General features: G+C 39.6%; 1 protein-coding gene across 6 annotated transcripts in view; it reads right to left on the reverse strand.

Moving 5' to 3' along the window:
* Positions 1–14,353, reverse strand: part of cmss1 (cms1 ribosomal small subunit homolog) — a 283,142-nt gene extending 268,789 nt beyond the window's left edge. For 3 of the 6 annotated variants that reach the window (XM_067993127.1, XM_067993125.1, XM_067993126.1), the window contains exon 1: positions 14,227–14,334. The gene's annotated coding sequence lies outside the window, so the exon portion shown is untranslated. Of the gene's footprint in view, positions 1–14,226 lie in introns of all 6 variants that reach the window. The other 3 variants (XM_067993132.1, XM_067993131.1, XM_067993130.1) reach the window with 2 other exon arrangements.
* Positions 14,354–14,806: the final 453 nt, after the last annotated feature.

Consider the following 14,806-nt stretch of genomic DNA (forward strand, 5'->3'; position numbering starts at 1 on the left):
TGAACAGCTGGGGCCCAAGCACTGATCCCTGCGGTACCCCTAGTCACTGCCTGCCACGCCGAAAAAGACCCATTTATTCCTACTCTGTTTCCTGTCTGTTAAATAATTTTCAATCCATGCCAGTATATTACCCCCAATCCCATGTGCTTTAATTTTGCACACTAACCTCTAATGTGGGACTTTATCAAAGGCCTTCTGAAAATCCAAATAAACCACATCCATTGGTTCTCCCTTATCTATTCTACCAGTTACATCCTCAAAAAACTCCAGTAGGTTTGTCAAACACGATTTCCCTTTCATAAATCCACGTTGACTTTGTCTAATCCCGTTGATATTTTCTAAGTGTCCTGCTATCACATTTTTTATAATAGATTCTAGCATTTTCCCTACTACTAATGTTAGGCTAACCACTCACCACACATCATCTCATTATGGGTCTCTGTTTCAATCAACAGTTTTGAGACCATAACACTATACTGACATCATGTGCAATGAACCAACTCTGTGCATTTATTGGGCCAGAAGTGAAACCCAGTGAATCTGGTAGCAGCTTGCAAAAGTGCTGCTGCAAAAACAACAAAGATTTGGTGATTTATATTTATGATGCAGCCAATAGCAGCAAAACCATACACTGCTAGTGGCTGCAGTCTTCTAATAAAAAAGCCACTTCAGCTTCATTCTTGTCGTTTCATATCATCCCAATGCCTCAATTTGTTACACCGGTTAGTATTATTTTTGACAATCAGCATATTTTTGTTAATGCCTACAGTCACCAATAATTATCTTCCCTATAAGTAAAACTAGGCCTAATTAATCAGAATGTCAAAATGTAAACAATCCTGGGATGTTGTGACATCCACCAAGCCATGATTTTTGCTAGCACTTGATTTTCTGTCTTCACCTCTTCTCGCACACAAGATAGATACAGATGAGGAAGGCATTTGGCTTATCCAAGCTCATGCATTCAGAAAAAAAAACTACAGTACCCCATCAGGGCATCCAGATAATCCTTAAATGATTCCAGAATTATTGCCTCCACTACTCTATGCAAAAATTCATTCCACTTCTTGATCTTTGTGTGAAGAATTTCTTGGCATTGGTCCTAAATAGATTGAGCTTGTACTCTCTTGTCCTAGTTTCATTCAAAATAATGATCCAGGTTTATCTTTAATGGTGCCTTTATCTTCTGGAGCATTGAGAGAGCCAAAGCACAGGTTTATTAAGAAATACAATGTCAAAACAAAAAATATTGCCATTAACGCTGAATCGTGAGTCTTCACCATCAGCACCAATTTCAAAATATTGATTTAGAACTAAATAGGATTTTCTTCCATGACATTATCACCAGACATTTTTGTCATCTGGCTTATTTAGCATATTGGTGCCAAAACACTAATGGAACAATTGAACTTCAATCAATCCTTAATGTTGTGGCACTATGCCTCGTGTGATTTACTCTTATATCATCACCTCAAATTGCTCCCACCAACGTTTTCTGTTCAGTTGTTTAAAGTGCCCTGAAATAGGTGCTGCTCTGTTAATTAAAGCACCAGTAAGTGCAACTAAGTAGATTGTTTAAAAACCTAGTGGTAGCTGGTGGGGCAGGGAGTTCCCTCTCCTATGGAGCCTGCAGTACTCAGCATCCTTTTCTCACCAGTGGAACCAGCTAATGTAACAATTGCAGCAAAATCCATGTTAACCACTCTTTGGCAGAGTCACTGATCAAGTTGTTTCAGAGACATGAAATGCATATTATTACAGGCAAATCCTGATTGTCTTACCGGCAGAAACCTGAACAAATAAAATCCTGTAGAATAAGTTACCTCGTGGAAAAGTAATTAACATTTCTAATTGTTATTAAAAGGAAGAAAGCATAGCAAGATTGGCACTCCAGTTTTTATAAGTGGAAAACAACTCCCCATGTCACTTCCTTTTTTGCTTGCACAAACTTACAAAAACAAAGGAACACAAGCACGTGCTACATTTATATGATACATATATAATAGCTATAAGTAATGCACAGACTGAGCCTTGGACTCAGTAACTTTTTAAGACTTGGGCTCCTGCAGTTGACATCAATTAGCCCTGGGGTCCTGCAATCTAAACCCTGGCAATAGTGAATATTTTGAATCTGAGTTGCTTGAAAATCATGTAACTGGATCATAATCAACACAATCTTCAAATGGGGAGGAAGAGTAAAAGAAATTCTGAGACTGTGACATCATTGTGTTGAAGTCTCAGTCTTTCTAGAATTACATGTAATGTAGCAGAGCTGTTACAGTTGTGCCCTGGAGAAATAACCACAAAGTCAAATGACATCATAATTAGAAACTTAATAAATACTTTCTTTTTGTTTGATGTGTCACAGCTGGATCTATAAGTAAACTTTGTACATTTACTGCAGACAGACGGATTTTTTTAAACTTTGAACTTTTTCCTCCCCATGAATTCATAGTAGCCATGATGTGGAGATGCCGGTGATGGACTGGGGTGGACAAATGTAAGGAGTCTTACAACACCAGGTTATAGTCCAACAGCTTTATTTGAAATCACAAGCTTTCGGAGCTTTGCTCCTTCGTCACGAAGGAGGAAAGCTCCGAAAGCTTGTGATTTCAAATAAAGCTGTTGGACTATAACCTGGTGTTGTAAGACTCCTTACATTAATTCATAGAATTGCATGGAATGTACAGCACAGAAACAGGCCATTCAGCCCAACTGGTCAATGCTGGTGTTTATGCTCCACACGAGCCTCCTCCCGCCCTACTTCATCTAACCCTACCAATGAATTTATCATGAAGAAGAAAGGCAACTAGTCAACCGAAACATGTACCAATTTGGCTGCCATAACACAAAGTGTAGAGAGTTAAAACTAGGCACATACATTATTGACAGTCTCCTCCTAGTCCCAGTTAATTTGTATAGTATCTTTCACAGATGCCATTAAAATTTAAAATGCACAAAGCAGTAGCACAACTGACCTGGATGTTGCCATGTCAATTGGGCAAACCAACACAATTATTACCATTCATGAACACAATCTACAAATAGATTTGAACAAAATACATTCCACTCTTGGGGGCATTCGTGAGATACCCACTTTTGAATACCACATTGGTATATCAGGCCTATTAATAGCACTAGTAGTATACTCATGAAGCTGTTGAATAGGTCAAAGTACTGTAAATCTCTAATGCACTAACTGTACCTTTTACAGTAATTTTAATTTGGATCCTTGCGATTAATTGTAAGTCAATCAATGGTTCTACGGTTTAATATAGTGTACAATACATTCCCTATATTCTGCTAGAAAAAAGTAATAGAATTGTACCAGTCATGTGATACCATATTATCCAGCTATCAAAACCAATTTCCTTTTATCTATGTTCTACCATCTCTACTGTGTTTAACAAGTAGTAATAATGTTTTTTTTTAAAACTACAAAAAAATAGGAAATGTGTGCCAGTAAATTCAAGATAGCAATTGAAAGTTGCTGATAAGAACATCACCAGAGCCTCTCAATGATTTTTGACTTGTTAACGCAGATGCACAGTAATACCAGTCTCCCACCCGTGCGGAATATGAAAAATATATGCTGCACAGCAATTGATTTGGAGTCAGGTTAAAAGTTACATTTTGAAAAGTTAAATGTCAGTACTGAGGTTGCCTTAAATTTATCTAAGTAGGAGGCAAAAGTAATGCCTCAACAATGCATCATAGCCCTAATCTTAGTATAACAACCCCCACTGAGCATTGTGAATTATGCAAATTTCCTCAAGGGAAGGGCATAGAATTGGAGGGTGTCACCCAATGCCATTCTTTGTGAAACCAGCACACAATGACACTGGTGGAGCCCAAGATGGTGAATGGTATGGGGGTATCCAAAAAAGGGAAGGGGAGAAAATGACTGAAAATAAAATATCATCCTCAAGATAAAAAATATATAATGCTGCTGTTGACAGATACACAAGACATGCACGAGTCATTTATAGCAGTTCCATTTTTCCCAAAAGTCTGATAAAAAAAGAATTGGCAAGACATAATGTGAAAAAAGATAAACATTTTGAAGTTAATATTGTTAAAAGTGAAAGTAAGGTCCAGGGAAATACATTTTTTCAAAGTACTTTTCCTTTTACAGAGAAAATAGGAATTTTACCAGAAATTTTTTTGGACTTTTTTCTTGAAAAGAAAAAGTAAAATTTATTGCTAATATGGAGACCAACTTGAACAATAATCGCTCAGTGTTAGATTACCCTGTATCAGCCCTCAAGCCAATCTGAAGTTATGTTCCTCACGGTTTGCATCGGAACCACTGGAGGACACACAACACTCCCCTTAAGTGATGTCACCAGAACCTCATTAGGGAAGAAAACCCTTTATCACGGAATTTCTTTTTTAAAAAAAGTCAAAATGAAATTTAAAATAATATTTTCTTCTATAATGCATTCAATTAAAAGTATTCCCCTTAGATTTTCTTCTCTGATTTACAGATAGACTAATGACACAACAAAAATAACTATTTTTAACTGAGTGGTGAGAAATACACGACTAAAAGTCATCAGTCTGGAGAAACAGTGCTCATAATACAGCTTTCATTTATGGTCTGCCTGGATGTGAAATGTTGACCAACTTGGGATTTAGTGCTGCTGCATTTCCTTTTCTTGCTTTCCTGCATGGGTAAAACTGTAGCAGATGGAGTTCAATGTGGGGAAATGTGAGGTCATCCACTTTGGACCAAAGAAAGATTGATCCGAGTATTTTCTAAATGGCAAGAAGCTAGGAACCGTGGAAGAGCAGAGAGATTTAGGGGTCCAAGTACAGAAATCACTAAAAGCTGGTAGAAAGGTACAAAAATAATTTAAAAGGCTAAGGGAATGTTGGCCTTTATCTCAAGGGGGCTGGACTACAAAGGGGTGGTATAATGTTAGTTATACAAAGCTCCAGTTAGATCCCATTTAGAGTGCTGCGTTCAGTTCTGGGCACTGCACCTCAGGAAGAATATATTGGCCTTGGAGGGGATGTAACGCAGATTCACCAGAACGGACTAAAAAGGGTTAAATTATGAGGACAGGTTCCATAGACTAGGCTTGAAGATTAAGGGGTGACCTAATTGAGTTGTTAAGATGATGATTAAAGGAGTTGATAGGGTAGATAGAGAGAACATAAGAAATAAGAGCAGGATTAGGCCACATGGCCCCCGAGAGCCTGCTCCGCCATTCAATCAGATCATGGCTGATCTTCAACCTCAACTCCACTTTCCTGCCCGATCCCCATATCCCTGATTCCCCTCGAGTCTAGAAATCTGTCTATCTCAGCCTTGAATATATTCAACAACTCAGCATCCACAGCCCTCTGGAGAAGAGAATTCCAAAGATTCACAACCCTCTGAGTGAAGAAAATCCTCCTCATCCCAGTCTTAAATGGCCAACCCCTTATCCTGCAACTATGCCCCCTAGTTCTAGACTCTCCAGTCATGGGAAACAACCTCTCAGCATCTACACTGTCAAGCCCTCTTAGCATCTTACATGTTTCAATTAGATCACCTCTCATTCTTCTAAACTCCAGAGTATAGGCCCATTCTACTCAACCTCACCTCATAGCACGACCCTCTCATCCCAGGAATTAATCGAGTGAACCTTCACTGCACTACCTCTAAGGCAAGTATATCCTTTCTTAGATAAGGAGACCAAAACTGGTTCCTCTGGTGGGGGAGTCCAGAACACGGGGGCATAACCTTAAAATTAGAGCTAGACTGTTCAGGGGTGATGTTAGGAAGCACTTCTTCACACAAAGCCACAAAGGGTAGTGGAAATCTGGAGCTCTCTTCCCCCCAAAAGTTGAAGTTAGGTCAATTGAAAATTTCAAAACTGAGATTGGTAGATTTTTGTTAGGCAAAGATTTTAAGGGTTACGGAACTGAGGCGGATAAATGGAGTTAAGATACAGATCAGCCATGATCTAATGGAAAGGCGGAACACGCTCAAGGAGCTGAACGACCTACTCCTATTCCTCTGTTCCTGCCTATCAGTAGGCAGCTTTAAGCCAGCTTCCATATAAGTACATACCAACCATCCACATTTCACAGTTGGAATTTTCAAGTGAGTGCCCACGTGTTTGTATATGAAAACCAGTACCACTCCTGCTCCTCCCCAGTAAAGCTGCTACTCCTAGGGTCGAAGTCTGCTGTGGTGGGATTTCTCGTAATAGTTTTGAGCGATCAGAAATTCTTACATGTACACCTCTATGCCCGGAGCAACAGCAACAGCTGATACAAGACTGGAGCAGCAATAAGGGGATATAAATGCACACTCTTTTTCTTATAGGATCATACAGCACAGAAGGAGGTCATTTGGCCATCTTGCCTGTGCTGGCTCTTTGAAAGATCTATCCAATTAGTCCCACTCCCTTGCTCTTTCCCCATAGACCTGCAAATTTTTCCCCTTCAAGTATTTATCCAATTCCCTTTTGAAAGTTATTATTGAATCTGCTTCCACCACCTTTCAGGCAGTGCATTCCAGATCATAACAACTCGCTACATAAAAATTTTTTTCCTCATGTTGTCTCTGCCAATTACTGTAAATCTGTGTCCTCTGGTTACTGACCTTTCAGCCACTGGAAACAGTTTCTCCTTATTTACTCTATCAAAACTCTTCATGATTTTGAACACCTCTATCAAATGTCCCCTTAACCTTCTCTGCTCTAAGGAGAACAATCCCAGTTTCTCTAGTCTCTCCACGTAACTGAAATCTTTCATCCCTGGTACCATTCTAGTAAATCTCCTCTGGGCCCTCTCATAAGACATCCTTCCTAAAGTGTGGTGCACAGAATTGGCCACAATACTCCAGCTGGGGCCTAACCAGTGTTTTCTTCTTTATGTCCAAGTAATTACACAAATAACAAAGAGCAGGACACTGATGGTACTATACTTAAAATACTGCAATGGATAGTGATCACTGGAAAGGATACAGAAGAGGAGAAGAAAGGTGCCTTCTGTAATTGGTACTGTTATAGGAAGCCTAAAATGTCAAAATACATTTCTTTTACTAGATTTCCAGCTAAAACGATTGTGCACATGCCACTTGCCATTCACGGTTTCATTCTGATTGAGTTTCTACATCCTGATCAGTGTAACTGTCATGAATTTTGCCACTTTGAATAAAAATGGGACAAAATAATATTCATTATAGACAATCCATTCTCAGGACCAGTATAAACATGGCATTCGGTCGTTGAACTATAAATACAAGTTAAGGAAACCAGGAATATTCTCTCTAGCAAGGCAAAGAGTGAAAGGAGATATAATTCAGATTTCTTGAAAAAAAATGAATGAATAATAAATTTGTGGAAACACAGGACCATGTTTTCAGAATTAGGAAATCAGTTTTACAGACTTGATGATGCAAAGCAAGTTCCTTTTCACCTCTGGGTGCTAAGTTCAAAACTCCTGTCTTTACCAGCAGTAAGGTTCCTATGTGAAAGGCATTGCACAATCTTAACCCAGCTCCTACCACCTGCAGGTCTAAGTGTACAACTGCCCACATTTCAGGACAACAGCTGTTGTGCTTGACATCACAAATGATTATAAAGAATACTCAGAGTTAAACAAGTGGAAAAGTTTTAAAAGCAAATGTAGCAAAATTACGATCTGCCATCCATTTCCATAAAAATGACAATAACTTTCAACAAGTTTCATATATTGCTAGTGGTGAAGCGCAATCTGAAATGTCGTAGTACAACATTGAGAATCAACAGTTCAGACTGCACATCATCACAAAAAGCTTTATTTGATATCCCTCCCATTTTTCCCCTGCAGCTCAGCACCAGATATGCAAAGGAGACCAAGTACTCAAAAGGGTTCTTTTCAAACTTTTTGGAACTATGTTACACACAAATACTGCTACTAACTCTCAATTCTAATTTTTGTTCTGCACATTTTTCCTTCAGGTTGCACAGGAGGATGTAGTCCGCCGTTCATTTCCAACTCGCATCCCTAAACCGAGATCTCGTACAATAAAATTGTTTAAGATGCCTGAAAGACTTATCTCCAAATCTGAACTACAGTCAGAAACAAAACCTGCAAGAAAACAGGCAACAAGTGTTACATCCAACTTCAATATGCAAACCACTTTCGGCAAAATGTAAAATGCTTTTTTTTTGCAAAGAATGAATAGATAACAAGGTGCTATAGGCTGCATAGACCTTTGTATTCACTTAAATCTCCAATGAATAAGAGTTCTGGACAGTTTTCCACAATGTGTGAAAACAGCTGCAACAGTCTGTCACAAGCCTGAAAACATCAAATTGATAAATGATAATCCTGCATAATCCTACAGTGCACATAGTTTATCAAGAGGTGATAACCTCACAGAGAAATTAAATCAAAAGAGTCATCTGTTAATCTCTTATGGCCATGCTGAGATCCAGACCAGCTCCTAAAATGGTGTGGTTCCAGGCTGAAATCTCTCTGGAGTTAGGTTGGCAATGTTCACGCTGAAAAGAACTGAACTGTATCATTCTGGCTGTAGAAACTGTCCCAAAGAAAGGATATAGTAACGTGATGAACATATGAATGCATTACATCATTGACCTCTTCATTCTAGTTCCAGTGTAAACTAATCAGATGTTTCCAAGTAAACAAACTCAGACAAGATCTTAAAACTGGAATAAGTTCAGGCAGCCATTCTCAATAGCAGAATAGGAAAATCTACTAGGAATTAATCTGTTATTGAACAGAGGCTCCTTGCCTCAAAGTGGGAAGCTTTTCACTGTAAAACTAGGAAACTCACAAACAAATCTATTTAAACACAAAAAACTGTGGAAATGTGTATTTTCAAAATGAAGCAGAGGTGAAAATGCACTGGATTAGTCAAACTGAAGATGGCTATTACACATCAGGGACACAATGAATCATTGTGGAAGGTAATGGGCAAACAGGCAAGCAGCGAATAAAGTCCTTAAATTACCACATACTGTAGATTACAAAAATGTCTGTCTATGGCTCAATTCACACCTGTTTGAACAAATATAATCTACTTTAAGTTAAAAAGAAAGTTTCCAAATGTTGCGTTGCAATCACTCCACATTTTAATGTATAGCCATTGTATAGTAGAATTTGAATTCATACATAATATATATATTAAACACGACTTCTGACTCCTTTCAGTGTCTTCCTTTTCCCTACAAATCGGGCTGAATTTAACTTCCAGTTACTTCACAATGCTCACCTTTTTTTGAAAAGTACAATTTTTCCTTAATTTTTTTCTTTTTACCAATACTTTCCAGGAAAAAGCAATTCATACTGTACTGGTGGCGGTTCAGCAATTTCTCACCCAAATTGTTGTTCATCACATCAACCTAAACAAGACATGCAAAAATGCTGAGCCACTGGCAAAGCTTTTTCCTTTCCATTATCCTCCCTTTGCTACACCCCATCCATGGCTGATAAAGTGGATGGTAATATGCTGCTATGACTCCATCAATTCCATTCTTAAACCAGACCCTAAGAGATCTATGAGTGGACAGATGACATTTCTTCTGATATCTCTGCCACCCACTATGGAAATATTGTTCACCCATGCTCATTGCTTCTCCACGATGGCACAGCTACGGTGGAAAAGTTAATGTGGAGATATGGGCATTGATTCACATTCATTAGTATCACTTCAGATTACAATAAACTGTATCAACTGCAAACAATACTCGACTTCTAAAAATAACACTTGCCAATTTATCAATAAAGATCAAACCAGAAAATATGAATTACTGGCTGCACATAAATCCTCAAGATAATCCTTTTCCACATTTATTTAAGTTGTAGTACCAACGTTCCAAAAGTACTTAGCTATGACACTTACAAATGTAGTACAACACCACCACCTTCTGGAAAATAAATATTACTGCATAAGCTTTTACATTGGTACACATTCTGTAACAAAAACAGCTTTATTCCTTGAACAGGCAAGCAGCAAATAAAGTCCTTAAATTAGTTTACAAAAATGTCTGTCTATGACTCAATTCACAACTATGGGTCTGTTTGCACAACTATAATGCACTTTAAGTTAAAAAGAAAGTTTCTAAATGTTGCACTGCAATCACTCCACAGTTTAATGTTTGTTGTATAGGCATTGTGTAGTGGAATTTGAATTCACACACATACATATAAATTAAACAGTGACTTCTAACTCCTTTCAGTTTCTTCCTTTTCCCTACAAATCAGGCTGAATCTAACTTCCAGTTATTTCACAACGCCCAACTCTTTTTTTTAAAAAGTACAATTCTTCCATTTTTTTTCTTCTTGCCAATACTTTCCAGGAAAAAGCAATTCATACTGGACTGGTATGAATTCATTGCTCAGCAATTTCTCACCCAAATTGTTGTTTATCACATCAACCTGAACAAGACATGCAAAAATGCTGATGGTCTCTAATGTTTGCACAAATCTTGCATGCAGGTCCTGAAGATGTGAAAAGCACTATATAAATTTGTTCTTTATTTCTAATTCTTCCCTTGCCCATCTGTTATCTTGTATGAACAAGATTTTTTTCTCCTTGTTTGGTTAATTACTACATCTGGCATCACATCCTGATTACTTAAGTAAGGAGACCGTTGTTAATGAAACATTGAGGTTATGTCTGAAATGCTGACTCTTCCAAAAATGTTACACCACAAAGATATAAGGCATCAGATTTTCAACCCAACAGGGAAACTGTTTTTTCATTCTGTAGGAACTTGCAAATTAGGAATAGAATTTTCAGAAAATACAGCAGGATATGTACTCTGAACTTTTGCAGTCCAATATATTTTCTTTGCAAAAGTCCCAAAAATCCATTACTGGGTCATTTTATATTCAAGTTTGCTGACAACACCGAGTTAAGTGTTACAGTAAATAATCTGGACGGGAGCAGAAAGTTGCAAAGGGACATTGATAGATTAAGTGAGTGTCATGGGAATAGTGCCATGGGATCTTTTATATTTCACCTGAGGGGGCAGACGGGGCCTCGGTTTAACGGTTCATTTAAAAAACGACACCTCCGACAGTGCAGAATTCCATCAGTACTGCACTGGAGTGTCCACCTAGGTTTTGTGCCTGGAGTGTGACTTGAAACCACAACCTTCTGACTCAGAGGCAAGGGTGCTACCACTAAGCCACAGCTGACACAAAGTAGAATAAGCCACAATTCTGTAAATGAAGTTGAGGATGAAATCTGTAGACAAATTAGAGGTGTATATTAATATAATCATAATCATAGGAGATTTAAATTATCCAAAAATAGACTGAGATAGTGAAATATCTGTGGTGAGAAAGTGGAGTTTTTTTAAAAACAATATGGTCAGTTAATATGTTGCTACTCCAACGTGGAAGGAAGCTGCTTGACTTAGTTATGGGTAATGAAGTGCAGCAAGTACGTGACCTAAACGTAGGGAAACAGTGGAGGGCTGCTTGTGTCCATGGAACTGTATCATAGAGCCAGTGCTTTCAAGTTTCCTTATGCAAAGAGTAGAATTATCCTAAAACTTAAATGTAATTAAAATTGAGAAATTTTGTATTATTATGTCCTTGTCTTCCTAAATCTGGCCAGTGATGTAAATTCTAATATCTCTCAGGTGCATTTATATTATAGAAATGCAGCCAATAGGACATGAGCAGGTCAGCTGCACTCTATAAACACTTTCCATGCCGGAGGGATAGTTATGGCATCAGGAGTTACGTTTAGAGGGAATCTGAAGAACAGAAGCTGCGTCTCACAGAAGAGATGAGCTTGGAGAGGGCAGCAGCTACCAGGAGTGAAACTGCAGTGATGATCGGAGAGTCCCTGAGCAAGAACCAAACCTGTGGCCTTCTGTGTACATTGCTCAGTTACACACATCTTTACCAATGGACACTAGGATAGCCTGCTTTCGTTCTTTCAAATCCCTCCATGGCCTCACCTCTCCCTGGCTCTGTAACCTCCTCCAGCCCTACAACCCTCCAAGGTCTCTGCCCTCCTCCAATTCTTGCCTCTTGAGCATCCCTGATTTTGATCGCTCCACCATTGGTGGCCGTGCCTTCAATGCCTAGGCCCTAAACTCTGGAATTCCCTCCCTAAACCTCTCCACCTTTAAGACAATCCTTAAAACCTACCTCTCCTGTCCTAATATCTCCTGATATGGCTCGGTGTCAAAGTTTGTTTGATAACGCACCTGTGAAGCACTTTAGGATGTTTTACTATGTTATATAAATGCAAATTGTTGTTATATATGGAAATTGTGTACCACATTATTTTCTGTGAATTATGTCAGAGTCTTCTGAGTTCATATGGGACCTCACTTTCCTGACACATTTTGACAGAAGACTTGTGATTTTAAAAGAACATTTTTAAAAGTGAGACATGGCTTTTACTAGGAAGGTCAATACCTACCAGGTACACATGGTTGGAACAGTCACTAAAGGCTTTTGTATTTCAACAACATGCATACAACAAATTCAAAAGTTTTTGATATATATTAATGACCTGGACTTGGGTATAGAGGGTATAATTTCAAAGTTTGCAGATGACACAGAACTCAGGAATGTAGTAAACAATGTGGAGGACAGTAATGAGACTTCAGGAGGACATAGACAGACAGGTGAAATGGGCAGCCATACAGTAGCTGAAATTTAATGCAGAGAAATGTGAAGTGATTCATTTTGGTAGGAAGAATGAAGAGAGGCAATATAAACTAAGTGGTACCATTTTAAAGGTGGTACAGGAACAGAGACCTGGGGGTGCATGTACACAAATTTTTGTAAATGGCAGGACAAGTTGATAAGGCCAATAAAAAGACATATGGGATCCTGGGCTTTATTAATAGATGCATAGAGTACAAAAGCAAGGAAGTTAAACCTTTATGAAACACTGATTAAGCCTCAGCTGGAGTATGGTGTTCAATTCAGGGCACTACACTTTAGGAAGGATGTCAAGTCCTTAGAGAGGGTGCAGAAGAGATTTACTAGAATGGTGCCAGGGATGAGGAACTTCAGTTATGTGGAGAGATTGGACAAGCTGGGGTTGTTCTCCTTAAAGCAGAGAAAATTAAGGTGAGATTTGATAGAGGTGTTCAAAATCATGAATGGTTTTGATAGAGTAAATAAGGAGGAACTGTTTCCAGTGGCAGATGGGTCGGTAACCAGAGGACATAGATTTAAAGGTGATTGGCAAAAGAACCAGAGGCGACATGAGGAATCATTTTTTTTTAAAACGCAGAGTTGTTATGATCTGGAATGCACTACCTGAAAGGGTGGTGGAAGCAGATTCAAGAGTAACTTTCAAAAAGGAATTGGATGGGAAAAAAATTACAGGGCTATGGGGAAAGAGCAGGAGAGGGGGATTAATTGGATAGCTCTTTCACGATGGGCCGAATGGCCGCCTTCTGTGCTGTAGCATACTATGATACTATGAACAAGAGTTCAATTTTGATTCATTTTAAACCAGTCTGCCAGTAATTGTAATAGTGGAACAAAATCAACTGCAAGTGTGGAGAGAAATTCTGCTCTTGGATTTAGCTATTCTCATGTCCGGTTACCTGCAACTTTTAGGGTATAATACAATTATTTTCCCCACCACAAGATTACAATACCAGACTAATAACAAACACACACCGAGCCAGAACCTTCACAATTCCTTCTTTGATGCCATTGGAGGGAAAATTGTAAGGCTGGGCGGACGACTGCACAGTTAATCAAAAGCAAAATACCGCGGATGCTGGAAATCTGAAATAAAAACAGAAGATGCTGGAAAAGCTCAGCAAGTGAGGCAGCATCTGCGGAGAAAGAAACAGAGTTAACGATTCAGGTAGATGACCTTTCGTCAGACCACTATTATCCCGGAGACCACTGACAGCCTGCTCCACCTCATCCCACTAACCATTGGTCCATTCAAAAAGAGACACCCCCCAGCAGCACAAATACACGTTTGTTGTTTTTAATACTGTAATATCAGGAGCGGCTGCTGCTAGAGGCAGAACTGTACGTGTAGGTTAAACAACATCAGTGAGCCCTGGTGCAGGGTTCACACACACAGGGGGAAATCGCTAAACATCAGATCAAGGGCAGCACCTGAACTGAACCCGGGCCCCGGCCCGCGGTCAAATACAACACTCACACATCGTGTTACACAGACCGCGGGCAGGAGGGTTCAACGCCGCCCCTGAGACACGGGAGGGTAGTTTCTAGGCCTGCTGCCCCGACAGTCGGTGAGTGAGACCTCCGTACCTGAGTCCTAGTCCCGGCTCGAGCGCCCGCTCCGCTCCGCTCTCGCACCTTCTCTCTCCCCGCCTACCCGAAGCAGCCGTGGCGCCGACACTGGACCCGCGAGCACATTCCGTACAAACCGGCTCTAACTTTATAAATCAGGGGACAGGAGCAAAGAGGCCGACAATAAGGCTCCGGGCCTCGCTGACCCCATCCCGTGTCTGATTGAATGATTTTAAATTTTATTTGGCGTCTCCTCGCCTCTCAAATGTTGAAACTGCCGCGCTAAAAACGAAACTACTTATTTCCAGGGGAACCGGACGACGCAGGAAGTGAGCAGAAGGAGCACATGGCATCAAAAGCAAAATACAGTGGAAATCTGAAATAAAAACAGAAAATGCTGGAAAAGCTCAGCAAGTCAGGCAGCATCTGTGGGGGGGGGAAGAGTTAACGTTTCAGGTCGAAGATTTTTCCTCAACTGAAGATGGTAAAGAGTTAAAGTTTTTAAGCAAGTATAGAACCAGGGGAGGTAGAGGGCAAGAGTGATTAAACAGCACATAGCATCATCAAAACCTGACTAAAAACCCTCAGCCCTCCCTCT

The sequence above is a fragment of the Heptranchias perlo genome, chromosome 11, assembly GCF_035084215.1.
Source record: "Heptranchias perlo isolate sHepPer1 chromosome 11, sHepPer1.hap1, whole genome shotgun sequence".
Lineage (NCBI taxonomy): Eukaryota > Metazoa > Chordata > Chondrichthyes > Hexanchiformes > Hexanchidae > Heptranchias > Heptranchias perlo.